Raw genomic sequence first — 13189 nt, 5'->3', positions numbered from 1 at the left:
TCAGCAGAATATAATTTTTTTTTTTTTAATCTAACAAATGTATCTCGTACACTTATTGAAAATACACACCAAGTTATGACATTAGTGGTTAAATCATAGAAGGCGCACTTCTCGTGCAAACAGACAAATGTTAGCGAGCACCTGATCAATTGGGCATACGATTGCTATGCCATCCAATTGAGCTTGTATGGTGTCATTAACAACTTGGGCACTCAGTAGAGCACACGGATCTGGATTCAGACCTGAACTAAAATTTCATCGGCGTGTTCTTGTCACCGAACCAACTCATCCACCCAGTTTCGTCCGAATAAGTCCATAACTTTTTGAGATATCGTGTTGTCTGTCATTTTATCCCCATCACTCAATGGTGAAGAATCACTTAAAAATTCTGATCCAGATTCAGATTCAGATCTTCACCAAAATATGCGAAATCCCAATTTTTTTTAATCTGTCCGCAACTTTTTAAGATATCTTGATCACAAGTAGACAGACAGGGGTGAAAATATAACCCCATCCATCTTCGGTGGCAGAGGTAATAAACTCAACTGTGCACGTTGCTGTGTTCACGAGTTCCACATAGACCGACTCGGAAATCGACGGAGGTTCGAGATTGCTGTGTTATAGCGATGCTGCATAAATACGGATGGCTTCCTTTGTATCTTGTATATAAAGTTGTATTGTCTGTCTGTCTGTCTATCAATAGAATCGGCCCCACCAGTAGTTACCCCATCATATTTCAGACTGTTGGAATCCTCTTGGCAAATGGAGATGGAAGAAAACATTTTCTAACCAAAAAGTAGGGGGTTCAGGGTGGGAGGAAGACCACAATTCTCTCAATGTAAATGTGTATCCTTTTGGACCACCAGTGGTAGGCAGTATATTACAAATCATCACATCACAGAACTCCAAATTACTTCTGCACAAAGTGCTGGTCTGTCTGCTGGAAAAATATAAAGCAGCTCATTCCACTGACATGATTTGTGACAGTCAAGTTAGAGGTCGTTTACAACCAGTTAGCACATGTGAAAACCAAAGTAAGATCCATCCATTGGGACCATACTCTGGAAAGAGCATCATTGCTGCCAAAGCAGTCTCCTGGGCTATTGGGCACAATCCTTGACAGGTCACCACTCTGACAAAGGATACTCAAATGGCTCAATCATCCCAGTAAGCCAGTACTCATTTTGCCAACCTCACAATGATGACAAGCTGAGTCAATCCCACGTGGTATTAATTCAACAGCCAAGCAGAATTTGAACTCGGGACCCGAGGATCCCAAACCTGCCACCTTAACCATTAAACCAACAGCAGGCATCAAACCAAGATGCTTCCCAAAAAAATTGTGATTTTGCGTTCGGACAGCATTGGCTCAACAATTGAGGATGTGCAGAAAACAGTTGCACTGATTGGTTTCAGATTGTGACCCGAGAACGCAGTGTGGCATGTTGAAACGTACCAATCATAATTTATCTATCTATAATTCCAGCAATCTCTGTGTGTCTGTCTGTGTGTGACTGCTGTTTCTCGACAACCAATGGTCCAATCTAACTGAAACTTGCCAGGTATATTGCTGGGGACCTGAGGATGTGCCTTTTCAAGGTTTGATATTAATTGGACAAGTGGTTCCCAAGTTATGGCCATTTATTTACCAAACCAATGACAGGACACGTTGCTGCGTAGGCGTGGCGACCCATCGCCGCCTTCTGGCTTGTCTGTCTGTTTGTTGCCGAGAGGTCACAATTTTAAACGATCTTCACGAAACTTTACCACATGGTCGAGTTTGTCATAAGGAAGAAGCCTATTGTTTTTGAGGTCAAAAGGTCAACACAGGCCAAAGATCAACAACTTCGGTGAGAGTTCTAAAATCCTCAATTTTCATCCGATTGACTTGAAATTTTAAGAGGATTTATATTTCAGGTCACTGAATCTCCCTAACTTACCTCAGGAGTTTTAAGGTGCAACTCACTTTGTCTACCAACAGGGCAAACATGATGACCAAGGAACTTTCCAAAGAAATCAGACAGAAAGTGGTGGAGAAGCACTGTTCAGGAGAGGGTTATAAGAAGATTTCAAAGTCACTCATTATCCTTTTGAGTACGGTGAAATCGATCATTAAGAAGTGAAAGACATATCATACTACCCAGACTCTACCCACATCAGGTCGCCCATCCAAACTCAGCAGCCGGGAGAGCAGGAACCTGGCTTGGGATGTCACTGTAAATCCAACAATGACTTTGAACGATCGGCAAGGATCTTTGTCTGAGATGGGGGTCAGTGTTCATCAATTAACAATATCCCGTTCCCTTCACAAAGCTGGCCTTGATGAACTGGTGAGAAGAAAGAAGCCATGATTTAAAAAGATGCATCTTAAAGCTCTTATGAAGTTTGTGAAAAAGCGTCTCAATGATAAGGCATGTGGAGAAAGGTTTTATCGTCAGACAAGACAAAAATTGAACTTTTTGGTCTAAATTCAAAGCAGTACATCTTTGCGCAAGACTAGCACTTCACATCACACAGTGAACACCATCCTTACTGCCCAGCCTGGTTGTGGCAACATCATGCTCTGGGGTTGCTTTTAATCATCAGGGACTGGCAAGCTTGTCAGGATAGAAGTAACAATAGATGGTGCAAAGTACAGGAGAATCCTTGATCAAAACCTGCTTGAGTCAGCCATGAATCTGAAACTGGGTAGGAGATTCACATTTCAGCAGGATAATGATCCGAAGCACAAAGGTAAAGCCACACTGGAGTGGTTGAATAAGAAAAAAATAAATGTTCTTGAGTGGCCCAGGCAAAGTCCTGACTTGAACCCAATTGAACATTAATGGCGAGACTTGAAGATTGCGGCCCATCAAGGATCCCCATCAAACTTGGAAGAACTAAAACAATTTTCACTTGAAGAATGGCCAAATATGTCACAATCTCACTGTACAAAGCTGGTAGAGACCAACCCAAAAAACACTCATAGCAGTCATTGCTGTAAAAGTTGCTTCCACCAAGTGCTGACCGAAGGGGTTGAACACTTTTTCAACCAGTGAATTTTGATTTGTACATGTTTTTTGCAGGTATTCCTGACATGTGACCTCCTTCAGCTATAACAGTATTTAGTTTGATCCTTTCAGTTATGAATAAAAAAGTTCATTTGGAACAATTGTTTCTGCATAATTTGTAATTCTTCTCAATGTGTAAATATTGGTAGGGGGTAAATACTTTTGCAAACCTTTGTCGATATGTTTTAAAGGAGAAGAGATTTTAGCTTCATATTATTCACAGGAATGACAAAAGACAAAATTCACAATAAAATAAGAAAAGGAAACCCAACCCTAACCTCACATTGAAACCCAAACCCGAACACACCAAACCCAAAGCCAACCCTGACCTTCACACCCCAAACCCAAACCCAACCCTATCCTCACACCCCAAACCCAACTCTAATCCCAAGATGATTTATCATTTTCACACTAATTTATAAAAAAAACAACTTAAAGAATTATTATTTTTTAAACAGTTTATTACTTTTTTTTCTTCTTTTTTTAGCAGTTCAATAACAGTACAAGGTCAATACAGTCTTTTAACTCAACAAAGTTTTCTGTCTTTTTTTCTTCTAGTTCTGTCTTGAGAATGAAGTTTAAGTTATTTCAAGTTTGTAGAAGTGGAAAGGAGGAGATGTATTGTAAATTTGTCTCAAGAAATCTCAGGTCTTCACAGCACTTTCTTGAGATTGCTGAAAAAGAATAAATAAATAAATAAATACATTACATGTCTAATATCGAATTAAATACTATGTAATTTCATTCATTATTAATCACCTGAACTTACCACTCATCAAGCACTATCCAACCAAGAACGACAAGAATAGGTCGGTTGAGAACTTCAAAGGTCTCCAAGAGAGAAACCACTTTTTGAGTCTCCAAGGTAGGTCTCATATTTTGAGCCATCAAGGCAAAAGTCTTCCTGATTTTCCAGAATTTTTGGGTCATCAAGGCAGAACTCGTTTTGTGGGTCATCACGGTGGAACTCGTTTTGTGGGTCATCAAGGTGGAACTCGTTTTGTGGGTCTCTGCACACGTATCAGCAAAAGGAAGTGAAAACCACTCAATATCAACGCCATCATCATCTTCCTCATCATCATGCCTTCTGACACAATCCTGGAAACACCACTCTCTCCATTGCTTTCTGCATCTCAGTTGAATTTTCCTCTTCTTTTGCCTTCAATTTCACATCTTGATTTTCTTCACCACAAAGTCCCACTGGGTTTTGATTAAGGTTTTTCAAACAATTTTAATACAGTAAAAGTTTATAATTGAAAAAAGCTGGACTTACTACTCGTTGGTAAATGCGACGTTTCGGCGAGAATCCAATCGCCTTGGTCACGGCAGATGATGAAGTGAGGAAGAACTGAAGAAGCTGGAAAATTGTCACGTGACATCCGACCTGCTTCAATTTAACTACCAACATTCTTCGATTTCATTAATTAATTTGATTGCATCGATTTAATTACCAACGTTCATCGATTTAATTAATTTTAATGATTATCCAGTTGTACACACCTTGAACTTGTATACAGTTCCATTAACACTCATGGCAGACTTTCACCAATTGGATGATCTGTTTGGTGCTTGTCTGGCTGAGAGTGCAGCAAAACATTCGTTTGTTCCCAACTCTTCTGAGACACAGACAGAATCGGACACGATTCGGGTGAAGAACATCCAGTTTATACAAAGTTTGAAATCATTTTTAATGGAAAGAATCTTGGCAACTTACATTCCAACCGGTGGGATGGTTTCATTCGAGTGGGTGGAGGAGAGTTAATGAGCACCTCTTCTGAGGGGCCTTTGGAAAAAAAACAATAAAAATATAAAACATTAAACACACTGATATCTTCATCAGTTTGATAACTTGTTCAAGAAAGGGCACAGAAGGGAATGCACTGATGGAACAGGTAACGACGAAAAGATGAAGAATCCAATCGAGGGGAGTTAAACTTGTGATTTATCCTGCGTGGCGATGACCATGTCAATCACTAACCTTCACACCAAAATATTAATTACAATTATCTTCACAATTAAGAACATTCTTCTTCAAAGAAGGAAGTATTAACAGCAATGTCTATAAAATAACAAGTGGCAAAACTTATTTCAGCTTCACAACACGATCTTGGGGTTTGCTGTGTTTGCACCCAGTGTGTTCACCCCCAGAGTGTTCACCCCCAATGTGTTCACCCCCAGTGTGTTCACCCCCAGTGTGTTCACCCCAACTGCCGCAAAGTATTGAAGAGTGCTTACCTGTTGAAGGTCCTGCATGTGGTATGACCCCTCAACACCGTGCTGTTTCTGTTGTTGCTGTTGCAGCTCCTCAGTAACATGTTGTTTCTGTTGCTGTTGCAGCCTGTGATCACAATGAGGGTTCTGCTTTTCCTGCAGCCCCTCAACACCGTGCTGCTTCTGTTGTTGCTGTTGCTCATTTCGACCCTGTTGACCCTTAAGACCTTGAGACCTCGTCTGACCTTTTAAACTCCCGTCGATCATTTGACCCCTCAGACATTTAAACCCACAGATCCTTTAGACCTGTTGAGACCCATAGACAAATTTTGATCCCTTTTTTTTTCGACCTTAACACCCTTTGAACTGCTTTGTCCCCTTTAGAACCCTTTAAACACACACCACACAAACATCAAAAGTCTTTTTACAACACAGACTACTCTTTTAAGCAGGTGATGTGCAAACTCTACCCACCCGGAGGTTGGGTCAACTGTGCTAGTAACCTTATCTAATCGAAAACGATTTGGAAAAACTATCACTAAAATGAAATCAATCTCCTGGAAGTAAGGCAACACAAAATAGAGCCTCTTCCCCTTCTCCCTTGCGAACCTGGTATTCCTTGTCCTCAACGAGAATCGTCATTGGAACAATTACATTCGTCGTCTCCATCCTCACAATCACATCCGTCATCGTCATCATCACAATCACCTTCGTCTTCTCCATCCTCACAATCACATCCGTCATCATCATCATCACAATCACATTCGTCGTCTCCATCCTCACAATCACATTCATTGTCTCCATCGTCACAATCACATTCGTTGTCTCCATCCTCACAATCACATTCGTTGTCTCCACTGTCACAGTCACATTCGTCATCGTCGTCATCATCATCTTCCACATCCTTATCCTCCCCATCAGCCTCATCTTCTCCATCCACATTCTTGTCCTTTCTGTGAACACACAAGAATCACCAGAACTTCGTTTGAGAGAACATTTATCTGCATCGTGAAAATGTATCAGAGTACCACCAGATAGATAAACTCCAATAACAACATATTCATCAGTTGAGAGGTCCATCGGGATCAGAGTTTGCTGTTCTTAATTGGAAGATCAATCATAACATGAAGACTTGTGAAGAGCTTTACCGGAGCCGTTTGTTCCTCCATAAATATATCGCCCAAAGCAAGTTGATGATAAATATCACAATGGAGATGATTCCGACAGCATTTTCAAACCTCCCCCATAGCGACACGAGGTCTCCAACGTCCATTGGGCCGAAAAGAGAACCTTCCCCAAAGATCTGTGGACACGGATGTAACAAGTTTAATAAATTAATGTTATTTCAATGAAAACAGGAATCAATATCCATCACAATGATCCTTAAATGGGATCGTTTCAAACTGAAGTTGAAACCTGACGTTCTGACCACAGGCTCAGCAAACGGATCGAACGATGCAACTTGGTTTCCTTGATACAAGATTTAAGAGTACATTTGTTCACACCGGAATCAAACTGTCATTATTTATTTAATATCACAATCTGCTCCCTTCCGAAAACTTCCTTTTCATACCAATCAATGGGATCTTTAACCCTTTACCCTCTATCCATCAGTGATGGTGTTTCTCTCCGTTTCCCATTTACCTGGTAAGACTTCCTTATTGCACACACTCCAGGACGCACTTGCAGGTGTGCCGGAAACATATTTTCTTGAAATTCTTTGAAAAAACTCAAGAGCATAACAAGGTACGACCACATCGAAGCAACGAATGCGGCAGAATGGTCTAAATGTTCTCAAAGGTAAACACACAATGCATCCAGACGATGGTCTTTATGACGCTGCAAGCATTGTTGTCATGGTAACCGCATTCGGTACAAAACAAACCCATTTCAGTTTTCATTGTATCGTCATCCAATTTATAATATGTAATTATATAATGTTATGCCATATTTGCGTACAGGGTGGCCTGAAAGTCGTTTTACCCCTCCACAGTGAAGCATTCGTTCTTAAACTCTTCATACACAGGTTTTATTGTGCAGTACTGTACTTTTTTTTTGTACACCTTGTCGAGGCTCATATGAGAGCGAACACACAAAGCACAGCAAGGGGGGGGGCATGAGACAAGAAGGGGCAGGAGTGGGAAGGACCAAACAGTGGGGAGCAAAGACATGAGGAGATCTGTAGAAGGGAGAGGGATGGTGCGGGGAACACGGGGTATACAAGACGGACATTACAGGGACTTTCAGGAAGGAAAGCGGGGAATTTGAAGGAGGTGGGTTTGGGGTGGATTAATGGGGGTAGTAAAGATCAAGGATTTGGATGGGGAATGATAAGAGGAGGTGTTGAACAGCAGTTTTGAAGGCCTGGAGGGAGGAATGGGATTGAACAGAGTGAGGGGGTTTATTTCAAAGGCGGAAAAAAGAGAAACGAAAGAGTGAAGGTGAGCAGTGATTCATGATTTTGGTAGTTTTACCAGAAGGGGGTTGTTAGCGGACCTTCAACGACCTGCAGAAATATGGTGGTGACACATCACAGACGGAGCGGGGGGGGAGGGGCAAGACCAAAGAGGATACAGTGGAAGACAGAAAGACCACTGATCTGGCTGCGGTGAGAGAGTGAGAGATCCAAAGACTTAGCCACATTGCGGGAGATACCAATGATCCTAAATGCCTTGGTTTCCACAGCGTTAAGCTGAGAAAGGTGAGAGGCAGGAGCACCAGCTCAGAGGGGAGAGCAGAACTCCATCAGGCTGTGGAAAAAAGCTTTGTAAGTGATTTGGAGCTCAGGTGGGCCGAGGAAGGACTTTGCACAACAGAGGATTCCCAGTCGGCGACTGGCTTTGGAGGCCAGGTTGGAAATGTGTCTTTCCCAGGAAAAATCATGGCAGATAGTGAGACCAAGAAGCTTAAATGAAAGGATTTCTTCCAGAGGATTGTTGAGAAAGTCGATGGTGGGGGGGGGGGGTTCCAAATGGTCCTTTCAGAGAGACATCATGAGAGTGTGATATTTGTCAGGATTGAGAGACATGTTCCACGTGTTGGACCAACTTGTGATTTTATCCAGGTCTGCAGTGAGCGAAGAAGCTGCTGCTTGCCGGTCTGAGGGATGACAGATGGTACGGCAGAGGGTGGAGTCATCAGCAGAGAGATAAAGAGGATTTTCCAGAGAGTCAGAGAGATCATTGATGAGAAAAAAAAGAGTCAGAGAGATCATTGAGGAGAGATCAAATGTCCAGACTCTCTCATTGTTTTTTTAAATTACACACAATAAAACCTGTACATTAAAAGAGTTTAAAAACGAATGTTTACCTCAAGTGGGATTTGTAAGGGAAAGCCCTAAAAAGAGTGTGGATGGGGCAATTAATGGGGTGTGGCCAGCATTAGGGTTGGGTTTAGGAATCGAGCTTTAATGTTTTGATTGGGGTTTCCGCGAAATTGGAGTACAAGAAAATACTGTTGTTGATCAGTGTCAGGTAAATATACTTTTTTTCAGGACAAATTGACATTTTTTGACAAAAAAGCTATCATTTTTTATTTTATCCTCAATACATTTCACTTTTTTATAATTATTCTTGTATATCAATATACTGACCATAACTAGAGACAAATATAATGCAGAAAAACATCTATTTACATCTTAAAATATCAATCTTTACAATTTTCTCATTTTCCCCATGGCGAGATTTTAATCCTGGTATATAATTTAGAGGGGTTCGAACATCCAACACCCTGACACCAATGTGACGTTCACGGGACTTGAACAGTCCCGCCAACGTAGAATGAGCCGAAACGATGGAGGCGGTTTATTTGTTTTATAACCCAAACATGGCGGTTCTAATCGCTCTACCGCAAACGGGACGATGAAGGTGGCACGAGTTACTTTTCACTGAGTTGATGATGTTTATTTGTTTTTATTATTACCAGAAATAACAAGACTCGGCAAGAAGAGGGATCCGGGGCGATTCGACGGGATGGTGTGGGATCGGGCGTGGGGAAAAACACAGACAATTCCACTGAATATAGAGATCTCAAACCTTCTAAGGCGCCAAGCACACACACACACACACACACACACACACACACACACACACACACACACATACACAAAACGTAGCTATTTCTGGTGGTCAGGCTGGACCGTGGTGTGGACGCAACTGTCCCTGGATCGGCGTCGGACGAGCTGGCCTTGCTCTCGTCAGGGGGGCAGGAGAAACCGTGGTGCTGTCGACCTCCTGGTCTTGGCCCAAGTCCGCTCACAGCCGCCAGGGAACCAGTTCTGGCGCCAAGTTGCGAGCAGGAGAGGGAGGCAGGTCTGCCCGCCGTTTGACCCCGTACTCCGAGTCAACAGAACCCCAGAGCCAACCAAGGTGAGGCACGAGGCTCGGCAAGGCTCCAGAACACGATGAAGAACACGATCAATTCAGCACAACAACAAGGACGCTCTCTGCCGCCACAGGGAACCACACCAAAAAAACACGATCTTTTGGTTGTAATCTTCTTCCTCTTCCTTTTCGACCCCGAACAGAACCTTTTTATCCTTGGTCCTCGTCACTTCCAATCGAGCCGTTTATTGGCCCACCGCCATCGCCTTCCGCCAATCGTGATTACGGGGCGGAGCCATCCGCTGCACTGTCCTGTGACGTCACGGCCAGTCTCCAGAGAATACCAAAAAGGGGGTTTACGCAGACACACTTACCCTATCCCGTGTCGCTATCTAATTTCGTGACAATTATCATTTCCCCCCTTGAAGAAATGAACATTTACTAGACAACTTATCACCACTGAATTGCGACTTATTACATCGAGATCCTGGTAAACTCGAACAGCATGGCATACCTAATTAAACATCCTAATTACCCTTTGAATGCATACCCCCCCCTCAAACGCAACACTGCCCCCTCCTCTGGTACCGCAGCTCCTGCAAGGTATATCACAGGCGCTACCGTACCAGCCTTAACACTTACTGACTCGCACCTAATTAACCTAACGAAATAAAGTAGGAGGGGCAATGGGCAGCGAGTCGCAGCGAACTTACCTCTCCTGCTTAATGTACTACCCCCTTATGGCCTTATCCTCGCCTAAACAATCATTCGTTTTTTTTATTTTTTTATTTTATTTTATCACATGAGAGCACTGAGCGAAGTTGCACTCCATCCTCTGGATCATCGCTCTTGCCCAGCACTCTTCCAGTGATCTGGGGAGGGGAAACAAAAGGTTCCACAAAAACACAACACTTATATTTTACATTCCTACTCTAAGCCTTAACGACACTATTCACAGAATATTTACACTTGACCGCCTCCCCCAGTGGATGATAATAGACCCAGCGTTACCTGGGGAGCCAATTTTCAAATTTGCTTGCCCCAAAATTATGCGGACATCATGCCCTTGCTGCACATGTCAAGTTGTGCGGGATCGGGTGGGACTCACACATCTTCACAACACTCACACCATGGTCATCATCACATTTCTAGGTCATGGTCCTCATTTTAATCATGCAAGCTGAATCCCGTCATGGCCGTGGGGTGGGTTACCACAAGATGATGGGGGCATCTCAGGTGCAACCATGCCCACAGGTAAGCTTTAGTCCAACCCGGACGCTTCTCCGCCCCGCTCCCTTTGATTCCCTCCCCCCTGGTAGCCATCAGCTCTAATCCCGTACAACACTCTGGAAGGGGTCTCACTGGCTCCTCTGGCCTTCCTGGGTCGCCAAGGTCCTACCCGCCTTGGTCACCCAACCAGACCCTCTCCCAGTTGCCTCCAGACACTGTCACCATTAGCCACCAGGTGGTGAATCTCCTTGAAGGGGGTCGCAATTCACGCTCACCGTGAGCTTCAGCAATCCCTGTGGACAAGCACATCATCCCCAGCCACAAAACCCACATGACTCTCCCACCCCATCGGCCTTACATGTGACACCTGCATTTCTAACTTCACCGACCATGACCTTCCCTGTTACCACACCATGCCCAATAAAAAACAATGTGTGCACCATACATTTCACTTCTTCACTTAAAACAACTCACACAGCACTTCTCACCCGATCCACGCACCAGCCATTGGACAGCCACTCGTGCCCGCTTTGTTTCCAATTACCCACTGTCCCGATTGTCACTCTAAAACCCAGCAGAACTTACAAACCCATGCCAATTTTTCCACAATTCACTTTTTTCACCAAAGGAGGGCACTTCGCCACAATCTCACCAGCCGAGCATGGCCCTATATGCTCAGCCCAATCTAGTCTCCCCGACCCCCGACAGTGATTTCCGGACCCGACCTATGAAAGGGCATCTCGGATAGACCTGGCGGTTCAGCAGGAGGATTCACCCTCTCCGAGTCTAAAAGTCTATTGGAGGGTCCCTCTATCGCCGGGTACCGGCAATATCGTTGCATGTGTCCTCTTCGCCCGCACCGGAAACAACTCCCCATAAAAGGCCCCCGTGAGTATCGGTGAAATGTCTCTTCCGGTTCCGGACCCCCTCGGCCATAATCGAATTGCACTATTGGCTAGGCTGGACCACGCAGCTTTGGCGCACTAACTACCGGATTACCCTTTATCAAACTCGACAGTTTCTGGCAAATTTCCTGAAACATTTGAGTAATGCCAATTTCTCCCAGCCCCTCTCCTTGATCCTGGATCTCCGCCTGTCGGACCGTCACCGATGGCCTCTCGGGCACCCGACCCGGCCGCCTCCACGAGGCCAGCCTGACTGCGCACTCAGCCGCTCGGTGAACGGTGGGTGGATCCTGTAGCTCCACTAGCGCTCGGACCTCAGGGTCCGGAAGAGCAGCTAAAAATTTCTCTAGTGCCAGTCTGTCCCACGCCTCCACTGTAAGGTCCCGATACGTGATCCTGACTGATTGGTAAATGTCCTGTGCCAGCTCCTGCACTGTCTCACCCGGCTTTAATCTGCGGTGCTGGAGCTGAGCCCGCACCAGATCACAGTTTGCCGCGAACCCAAACCGACGGCTCAACGCCTCGCAAATGTGGGAGCTGGTCAACATCCCTCCGCGATCACGTTTAACACGTCTGCGGCTGGTCCCCGCAACGTTGCCACCAAATTCCCTGTACGTTCCGGCTCATTCCACCCGTTTAGTCGGGAAATGCACTCAAATTGCGTCAGAAAAGCTTCAACGCTCCCTGACCCGTCGAAATTTACCAGGGGATCACTTTTACGGTGGCCCGCTTCTCAGTTTCTCCCTTGTCCGAATCCAGCACAGGGATCAAACACCCTTGTGGCTGCGTATCCAATTTCAGAGCCCACTGTGGCCAAAGATGTTTTGTGGTGAGGGTCTCATGGGTCAATTTTGCCTCCTGTTCCAAACGTTGAATGGACCGATTCACCTCTTCCCCGCAGGATCTTCTGAGCCCGCGCAACCTCCTCCAAGGCTCCGTCGCGAGTTTGTAGCTGCTCCTCAACCAACCCGGACACTCTACTTACAAAAGACGGCTCTACCAGGCCTTTATCCAAGACTTCATCTTGGCTCATAATTTTATCTTGTTCGTCCAAACGAGCCTCCAATCCTTTTACCTCCTCCGCCAAATTCATCCCTTGCTTCCTCAGCTCTCCCCACTCTTCAACTTGCAGCTGCATACGAGCATCCACACAGGCACGATGACGTTCCAGGCTTTCATCCACTTTATCAACCCGAATGTTCGTTGCATCAATTTTATCTACCAATTTTTTCCGTATATTTTCCCCCTCCAATGTAATTTCTACCTTTGTTTCCTCCAATCTATCCTCGAATTTACTTTGTATTTCTCCCAATTTAACATCCACACTCTCCTGCATCTCAGTTTTCATTTTCTCCATCTTTTCCCCCCAATTCATCCCTCATTAAATCAATCCGTGCACCCAACTGTACCCCCATTACCCCAATCGATCTGTCATTTCTGCCCCCTGTGCCGTCATTTTTGCCATTTGCGC

The sequence above is a fragment of the Eptatretus burgeri genome, chromosome 9 (genome assembly GCF_056783735.1).
Source record: "Eptatretus burgeri isolate ZD-2024b chromosome 9, Ebu_testis_v1, whole genome shotgun sequence".
NCBI lineage: Eukaryota > Metazoa > Chordata > Myxini > Myxiniformes > Myxinidae > Eptatretus > Eptatretus burgeri.
This window is presented reverse-complemented; position numbering follows the sequence as displayed.